This window comes from Mauremys reevesii, linkage group 7, assembly GCF_016161935.1.
Source record: "Mauremys reevesii isolate NIE-2019 linkage group 7, ASM1616193v1, whole genome shotgun sequence".
NCBI classification, from domain to species: Eukaryota; Metazoa; Chordata; order Testudines; family Geoemydidae; genus Mauremys; species Mauremys reevesii.
The window spans coordinates 82,063,105-82,072,916 of record NC_052629.1 but is presented as its reverse complement, the minus strand read 5'-3'; the positions used below and the strand labels follow the sequence as shown (position 1 = coordinate 82,072,916).

Below are 9,812 nucleotides of genomic sequence, written 5' to 3'. Positions count from 1 at the left end.
TACTGTACCTTGCAGGTTAACAGTAGAGGCATCCCAATCCCACAGTCCCTCTGAAGTGTTCTGCCACTTATCCACTGACCACCCTCAGAAATACCAGGTCTGCTGTCCCCCAAGGAACAGTTCACACTAGCTTGTGTTATTCAGCTCCCTTTACTTAAAAGCACAACACTCCAATGTATTTATAGTAAAAACAAGAATACATTTTTTCCTCAGAGATTCAAGGAATAGCAAGTCAGAATACTGGAAAAAAACTGCTACATATAAAACCAAATCGTAACACGCTTTCTAGAGGCTAAACGTAACTAATCAGTTAACCTCCTGTCTCTTCTCACCCAGAATCCTGCAGCATTTTCAACCATGTTTGGCTGAGATCCCATTTTCATTAAATGTAAGCGCACTGCCTGTTTACTTCCTAGGCAGGGGCGGCAAGTTATATGGGCCCGTGGGGCCCAGGCCCCACCAATAATCCAGGAGCTGGGCTCAGCCCCACAAATGTTTGGGCCCCAGACCCTGTGCTGGGGGTCCCCCCTTTGCAACACCCGGGGCTCTCACTCACCGCAGCGGCTGCAGCAGCTCCCGGGAGGGGCCTCAGGAGCGACTGGACTCCCAGCCCATTGGCCGGGAACCCCAGCCAATGGGAGCTGCCGGGGGCGGTGCCGGAGCTGCCTGGCCGCGCCTCCACAGCAGGGAGGGGGAGCGAGCCACAGGCAGCGGCTGAGCCCTGGGCAGCCATTGTGAGCAGCAGCCAGACACAGACGGTGAGCTGTGGGGGCGGGCAGGCAGGCACACACACGTTGGTGGGGACAAACACACACAGCCAGGGGGTTGGGGGACAGACACACACGGGGGGGGACGGACAGACAGACACAGCCTGTGAGCTGTGGGGGCAGCCAGACACACACACACACAGCCGGGGTTGGGGGGGGTTGGTGGGGACAAACACACACAGCTTGGGGGTTGTGGGACAGACACACACAGCGGGGAGCAGACAGACAGACACAGCCGGGGTGGGGGGGTTGGTGGGGACAAACAGACGGACACAGCCAGGGGAGATGTGGGGACAGACAGATGGAGTCGTGGGCGGGGAAAGGAGCAGCAATAGGCACCCCGGGGCTGGTATAAAATACACAGGATGGGGGGGGGGCTTCCTGAGGGGACTATAGCAACACCCCCCGCAGAGCAGACCCAGGTTGCAGCTGGCTCTGCCCATCACAGCCCCCTGCCCCCACAGAGACCCACACAACTCTCTGCCCCCTTGAGAGACTCCCAATGACCCCTGTGCCCCTGTCACTCCTCTCCAAAGAGCCCTCCCCTTTGTGCCAGCCCACTCCCCTCCCCCACTGCCTCCCCTCCTCCAAAGCTCCCTACAATCTCCCCTTTTGCCTTCCGCCCCCCAGCCCAGCCCATTCCATTGGCCGGGAGGCTCCCAGTCTAGTAGCTAGCAGGGCCCATGGGAGCTGCACCTGAGGCAGGGGCAGCCCCATCCCCAGTGAGGCTATGGTGAGGGGTGGCAGCAGGGGAGGCCATACGTGATGGCAACCTCCCCCCTCGGTACCCACCATAGGGAGCCGAGTGGGCCTTCTGGACCTGAGAGGGACCCTAGGAGCATGTGCAGTGAACTGCGGGGGAGAGGAGGGGTCCCTCCCCTGGAGCTTGCTGCTGCCAGGGAGGGTGGAGGGGAGTCCTCTTTGGCCCTAGCCCTGGGGCAGCCTGTCTGCACCCCAAGTTCCTTATCCCTAGCCCTGCCCCAGAGTCCTCACCTGACCGGAAAAACGCAACTTAAATTTGGTGGTCAGTTTAGAGTATCATAGAATATCAGGGTTGGAAGGGGCCTCAGGAGGTCAGAAGGTCCAACCCCCTTCTCAAAGCAGGACCAATTCCCAACTAAATCATCCCAGCCAGGACTTTGTCAAGCCGGGCCTTAAAAACCTCTAAGGAAGGAGATTCCACCACCTCCCTAGGTAACCCATTCCAGTGTTTCACCACCCTCCTAGTGAACAAGTTTCTCTTAATATCCAACCTAAACCTCCCCCACTGCAACTTGAGATCATTACTCCTTGTTCTGTCCTCTGCTACCACTGAGAACAGTCTAGATCCATCCTCTTTGTAACCCCCTATCAGGTAGTTGAAAGCAGCTATCAAATCCTCCCTTATTCTTCTCTTCTGCAGACTAAACCATCCCAGTTCCCTCAGCCTCTCCTCAGAAGTCATGTGCTCCAGCCCCCTAATCATTTTTGTTGCCCTCCACTGGATTTTCCAATTTTTCCACATCCTTCTTGCAATGTGGGGCCCAAAACTGCACGTAGTACTCTAGATGAGGCCTCACCAATGTTGAATAGAGGAGAATGATCATGTCCCTCGATCTGCTGGCAATGCCCCTACTTATACAGCCCAAAATGATGTTAGCCTTCTTGACAAAGGCCAGAGGAGGGAGTGTTAGTGCCTGTGTGGACTTCTGAGAAGTGCATGGGGTGGAAGGAGATGCTGGGATGCTCTGGAACCACTCCTTCAAAGCCAGTCAGGACTCTGGGAGCCTCCTCTCTGAGCAGACTGTCTCCAGGGCAAGAAGCTTACACCTTCCTGGGTCTGACCTCAGAGCATTCAGCATGCCCTTCCACACCATGCACTTTCCGCAGTGAGTCCGCCCAGGCGGGTCCTGGGGCAGCCAGAGGTCCCTGCACCCCAACTCGGCAGTCAGATGTGACTCTCAGCCGGACTGTAAAACAGAAGGTTTATTAGATTATGGGAACACAGTTTAAACAGATCTTGATGGTACAGAAAAGAGAAACCCTAGGTCAGGTACATCTTGCAGGGTGGGGAGCCCAGAACCAAGTTCTGAGTCTCTCCCCATTTCCCCAGCCAGCTCCAAACTGACACTCCCTCCTCTGGCCTCTGTCTCTCTTCCGGACAAGGAGGCCACCTGATCTCTTTGTCCCCAACACCTTCAGTTGGCATCTTGCAGGGGAAACTGAGGCACCCACACAGTATTCAGAGAAAATATTAAGAACATTCCCACTTCATCACAACAGGTACAACAAAATATAATACTGTATATTGAAGCAGGCAAGTGCTGCTTCTGACTTTCCACTTTTAATTGACCCTTGTAATCTTGTGGCGCTGACGCGTTGTAGCTTCATTTTATATCGGCTTACAGGGCGGGGGCGGGGGGGGGCACCACCATTTTGGGCCCCACCAAAAATTATACAAACCTGCCGCCTATGTTCCTAGGTGCAGGAAAGGGGGAGGAGGGACTTCTATGCCTTCTACATCTACCTCCCCTCCCCCCCCAACAAAGTTCATGGTTTGTCCTCAGTGACAGGATAACCACCAGTGACTTATTTTTTCCTGTGTGCTGCTTCCCTCTTGACTTCACAAGTCTCCATTGACTTCATATGCAAAGGACATCCATTGCATTAGCTTACAATGCTTAATTTACATCTCAGAGAGGCAGGTAAATAAACATCTCTTTTCTGACAGAAAACCTGTTCCTCCTTCTCTGCTTGGGGCACAAACCTTGGCCCAGACCCTACCCACGTATTTTCAGCATATACACATAATGCCTTACTTATCTGTACAGACATTTTACACTGATAGTAGTGACTAGAGTGACCCCAGCTTTCATTTATGACCTCATGTGACATTCTTTGGTGAACCAGAATGTACATACCAGGCTCAGGACACTCCTGTAAACCCCTTGCCTGTGGCATTAAGGGGTTTTGGGGTTACAGTAGGCTGGAGATTTACAAGACAAGTGAACCCTCGGGAAGTTCTCTGAAGAGGGGACCTTCTGGGCTGAGAGGCAATGGCTTGTGGCTGGATAAGAGAAAACATGGTCCATATGGTTACCCATTACAGAGGAGTGACTCTGCCAGCAGGAGTTGTTTCCATGAAGTGGGTCCCAACTCTCTGAACTGGACAAGTGCTGCAAGAACTAGTCAGTGGGTGAGAAATAGCTTAGGAGACAGGAAAGTAATTGGTTACTCAGTGTAGGCTACAGATTACGTTTTTTAAAAAAAACAGGAGTACTTGTGGCACCTTAAAGACTAACAAATTTTGTTTCTTTTAACTGTAACCTTATGTTTCCCAGTCCTCCTACTTGCTTTTATCTGAATCGTTATCTCAAGCTCTGTTAAATACGTTTCAGTTTGGTTTTACTACAAGCCTGTCTAAGTTCCCGTCTACACTGTAGACCTGTATCGGTGTAACTACGTCACTCATGGGTGTGAAAAATCCACATTCCTGAACAATGTAGTTATAGCAACTTAATCCCCCTGGAGACAGCGCTTCTCCCGCCAACATAGCTACTGCTTCCCAGGGAGGTGGATTAACTAAGCTAATGGGAGAGCTCTCTCCTGTCATTAGAGCTCTTCATTAGAGCGCTGCAGCTGCACCAATGCAGTGTTTTAAGTATAGATGTGGCTTTAGTGACTTGTGCTAAGGAGAGCAATGAACTGAGGTGAAACCAGTGAACTGGAGTGCGCTGGTTCTGCAGAGGCAGCAGAGCAGCGTACACTGTGGATGTCCCTAAGATAGGGGACTAGGCACTCAAGAGTAACAAATGTGCCCATTGTCCCCCAGCATTCCCACTTAAATGGGCACCATCAAGGGTTAATGACCCTCCACTGTTCCTGGTCTGAGAGATACATGTGACACAGCCCTGACAGCACATGACTGACTCCACAGCCACTGAGACATTCACTGATACACCAATTTCATAAGATCAACCAGAATTCATAGGTTGTGCAAAAACAGATCCCCCGAACCATCACAAGCATGTTCTCTTTTGTATCAAAAAATCTTATCAAACTGTTACCTGATAGTTTTCAAAGCCACATGGGAGCATTGTGACAATACAGTCCGACTTCTCACATTGTGTATTAGGCCCAGATCCTCAGGCGCCTAAATACCTTTTAACTCCCATAGATTGCAATATGGACCTTAGAGCTCTTTGCATCACAACAATCCGAGTCTTGTGGGCTAGATCTCAGCTTTCTACCATGGTTGGGCTTTGTAGCACAGCAACTGCCAAGCAAGTATTTCTGTAGAGAGGCATCCAAATCCCACAAACTGCGAAAGAGGCAGAGGCTGAACCTGGATCCAAAGTTCCACAGCCCTGCCCCTTGCTTTATCATAAGCCAGAGCAAACCCCCTCCCCACAATGAATGCTCCTGAATTTTGAGAGCGTTTCTTGACTGGGCACTTAACTTTCAAATTCCTTTCTAAAGAAGTTGACCAATGCCTTACTAAGGCTACTTAAAATCAAACAGATACACAGCCAATATTCATAACTTCAAATACAAAAATGATACATGCATATAAATAGGATGAATATAGTCAGTAGATCATAACCTTTGCAGAGATATGTTACATGGCATATGTAGCTGTCATGGGGCGGGACTCACCCCTGCGGTGCCTCCTGCTGGTTGTCCAGGGAATTAGCATTTCCAGCCTCCGGAGCACCCTCTGCAGGCCGGTGTCCCACTTGCTGCCGGGCCCGAGTCCCTCCCGGACCCTGATGCCCCTTTCAGGCTGCAGTGCTACCCCCTGGCAGTACCCCCACAGATCTGGGTCTCCCCTCCCAAGGGAACCCCCAACCTCTATCCCCACTTCACCTCAGACCATGGCTACTGCCAGTCTCAATCTAGCCCCCATTCACTGGGGCAGACTGCAGTGTAAATGCTACTCATCACCGGCAAGGGGGGTTTGGACCTGCTCCCTCTGCCTGCCCTTGGGCTGCCCCTCTGCAACCCCAGTACCCTTCTTGGCCTTTAACAAGGCCTGCAGCCTGGGGGGTTTCCAGGCTGGAGCTCCCCCAGCCTTCCCCCAGCCCTGCTCCACTTTAGGTACTCTTTCTCAGCTCCCAGGCAGTCAGGCCCTTCTCCCTCAAGAGCTAGAGGGAAAGTCTTCTCGGCTCCTGGCTTCACTGGCTTTTATAGGGCCAGCTGCAGTCTGATTGGGGCGTGACCCAGCTGCAGTTGCTTCCCCAATCAGCGAGTCTTTAGCTCACGCCCCAGCCCTCTCCCAGGGCTGGCTTTAAGCCCTTTCAGGGCAGGAGTGGGTGACCACCCCGCTACAGTAGCATAAAACAGATTCCAGTTATGTCATATTTACATTCATAAGCATATTTCCATAAAGCATTATGGGGTGCAACATCACAGGTGGGTTCTGTGTCAGAGACTCCCTGATGAGCTCTTTCTTCAGGGAGTGAGGCTGAAAGAGGAGGCAGAGAATGGCTCTAGAGCCACTCACAGACTCCCGCCCCACGGGAACAGAAGGAGCTGCCACAGCAGGCTTGAAAGAACCAGAGCACAAATACAGCACATTGCTCTGCCACTGAACAGCAGCTCGCCCCGTTAAGCAAAACGCCTACATTTTCCACAAAAAAGCAGACAAAATTGGGTGGTTTAGTCAAAAAACAGTTTATATGGAAAATGTTTGCCCAGCCCTGCCTCCAGGGACATCACCAGGAGCTTTGGCTGAGTGAAAGCTGCAGGATTGGGTCCAAAGCACCTGGCTTCTGAAATACAAGAGAGGTTCCTGAGAGCAAGACAGCTGCCCAGCCAGCTCTCCCTGGCAGCTGGCTGCTCTGCAGATAAGCAGTTCTCAGCACAACTCTGGTTCCAGACTAATTAAACTCAGGAGGAGGCTGGGCAAACAGTTACATCAACTCTCTTCTTTCACCCATCATAGACCTCCAACCAATAGCAAGACAGCAGGTCACCCAGTCTCTGGGTAGCCAATGTGCAGACACTTTACAATAATTACCCCATTAGTTAGTGCACTAAACTAAAACAGTGCAAAACAGGAACCTAAAACCACATGGCATGGATTGGCACCTGCATGAGGAGCCCATTGACCTCCCTGAGAGATCTGCACAGGGAATGGGGACAGACAGTCACCCTGGGAGTCTCTCTCTTCCCTTCCTAACTGAAGACACCAATGTTTTCACTTCACAGAAGGCAAATGGAAGGATCTGCCCCCAGTGATTTGACTGGTCATGCTGCTCAGACTGTCAGTCCCCCAGGATCGGAGTCCAGGACTCTGACATGTTGAGTAGCGTCAGACCCCACTTACAGTCCCCTTGAATTCAAAGGAACTGTGTGAGGAATATTATATCCAATGTGAGTAAAGGTGTCCCAATCTGGGCCTTACAAGTTAAGTTAGTAGGTGGACAGGGATCAGGAACTAAGCCACTGTGCTGAACTACGGCTACAAGTTTCTTCCCTGTTATTTATCTTCATGTAAAAACCAAAGCCAACTCCTCCACCAAGCACGGAACCTCATGCACCCAACTGCTCCACCAAGCACTGAACCTCACGCACTCTGTGCTCACCATCCAACCTACCAAGAAGGCTGAGGGAGAGGTACGTTTTGCATCTCCCCCTCAAACAGGCAGATGGGGACAGGCTGGGGAGGTGGGAAGATTAGAAGTAAGTGATTTCCCTGCTTGGAAGTTCCTGGACTCCCACTCTTCCTAGCTCTGCCAAGCTTCCTGCCTGAAGTAGGAGTATCCTGCATTTAGAGACATCCCTTTCCACTTTCTGGAACACCACCTTGGAGCTGCTGCTGGAGCTCTGGCATTGTGGGGAGGACTGGATGGATGGAGGGAGAAGCAGGTAACCAGAAAACCTGTGCGTTGAGAGACTGTCCCTGGAACGCAGCCAGCAGGGGAAGAGAGCAAGTCATCTGCCTGGGGAAGTGCCAGAAGACTAGGCCCTTGTGGTGTGAGAGGGAGGAAAAGAGATGGGAAGGCCAGAAGAGAGGAATGGGCTAGAGGCAGGGAGAGCAAAGGGAGTGTGAAAGGGGGGCAGTTCGTCATGGGTAATTGATTTATTAAATCTCTCTCATTTTCACAGGACTTCAAGCAGCTCAGCTAAACACCCAGCAAAGGCTATTCCCCGTCCTGTCCAAACTGGGCAATAGCTGCAGCCTTGTAAGAAAGCCTGGTCCCTTGAGACTTCCTGATCCTAGAGGCTGGACATGCTCACCTGAGCTGAACCCTTGAGGAGGTTTGCCCATCACTCGAATGACGCTGCAGGATCCAAGTCTTATCTCAGCTACACTGCTGTAAATCCAGGGCAATCCTATTGGCCTCAGCATAGTTATTTGGGATTGAGACTGGTGTGAGCTCACAATCTTGCTCAGTGACTTGACAACACAACTCCTCTGCCCCCATTACCCAAACCCAAACCCATCCACAGCACAGATTAGTCCCTTTTTGGTGCACAGAGGTGAAAGGGATGTTTCTCTGTGCTGCAGCTTTTCACGCTGTGCTGCTTCGCTCCCTCTTACTGTGTTGCTTCAATCTCTCCTATTGAGCTTATCCTTTTATTATAACATGAGTTACACATTACCCAGCCAGTGGGATCCTGGAAAAATCTTGTTCCACCACCTACTTTTCTGTTGCTGCTGTTGATGTCTCTGTAGGTTAGTCACACATTTTCCCCCTAATTCATCCCAGCCCTGGCACCCACATTAGCAATTCTGCTACAATCTGCTGGCTAGACCTCGTGTGCTTTGCCATGGCTAGGATCAGGTAGCAAGGAGATGCTACGACAGAGGGGCCCCACCCCCGCCGCCCCTGATGGCTGCTTGATGGGAGCTGAGGGTAGGACTTGAGTGGGCAAAACATACCCGGGGATCAGACTGTATTAAAGAAGAGGGTGGCTGCAAAGAGGCAGGCTATGGATACTAAACTATAGGTCTCACTGCGCAGTGTTCCATCCTGATCCGGGGGCTTCCTGCCCCTCTGCCAATTTCTGTACAATGCTTTGTAAGCCATGCAACAATGCGTGCTCACCTGCCCAATGAAAGCAGCACATCCATCAGTATTTTTACATACCTACCTTGTGTGCTGATTTGCATGTTCAGGAACAGCTGAATAGCTCCATGTATAAACTAGTCATTACCCTAGGCAAGCCCACTGATGCTAATGGGGCAATAGGAACAGGAGGGCAGAACATGGCCAATGTGCGTGAGATTCCAAGGGGAAATCGACAGAACATTAACTACTGGCAGCAAATAGCATAGCAACAGTACCGCTAGCCTTCAGTAAGTGCGTGGAGCTGCAACAGATGCTGGAACAGGGACTGCTACAGTGTTCTAGGTTGGTGTGTGGAGCAAAGAGGCATCTCTGCTCTACGCACCTGTTTTGCAATTCTGTTCTGAGAAGGACAGGCAAAGAAAAAAAAAACAAATGTTTTAGCTTTCTTTTCAAAGAACACGAGAAACTTTGGACAAAGGAGGCCATAACAGCTGCTTGTGTTAAAAAGTATCTTAGGCCTACTTCCTTGCTGGATCCCTTAGTCCCTTCCTTCTAGAGAAAGACGTCTAATAGACTCATCAGTGCTAGATTCTACCCTCAGTTATGCCCTTGCAAGATGCAAGCCCATTGATTTCAGCTGGGTTGAACAGATAGCGGCAAGAGATCAGCTGGCCTCCCGTGTTATTACCTTTTGCATTCAGGGCAGCAAGGCACTAATAACCCTTTGCATTGAGCAGTTTAGCCTGAGTTCCCTAATAAGTCCTTGCTTCCTGGTGTTTTACGGTAAGTCCTTTCATGCTGAAATGTCTCACCAATAGCAGCTGAGAGCTGGTTTCAAAATGAAATCCGGTTTCAAAACGAAAGCCCACTTTTGTGAAATATTTTGCATATGTCAATATTTTCCCCATGTCTGAATTACACACTTTTTTTAAATAAAGATTTTGTTTTGAATTCTGAAATTTGTGTAGATAATGTAATTGAAATTTTTTGGTTTGCCCCAATGTTTTTTATTTTTTAAGAAAAAAAAAACAAGTCGATGTTTTTTGTT

At 50.5% G+C, this 9,812-nt stretch overlaps 1 long non-coding RNA gene across 1 annotated transcript; it reads left to right on the top strand.

The window, feature by feature from the left end:
• Positions 1–698: 698 nt before the first annotated feature.
• Positions 699–9,723, top strand: LOC120409394. Its single transcript, XR_005601280.1, has 3 exons — positions 699–758; positions 7,255–7,364; positions 7,857–9,723. It is a non-coding gene; the product is annotated as an uncharacterized LOC120409394 (long non-coding RNA).
• The last annotated feature ends 89 nt before the right edge of the window (positions 9,724–9,812 follow it).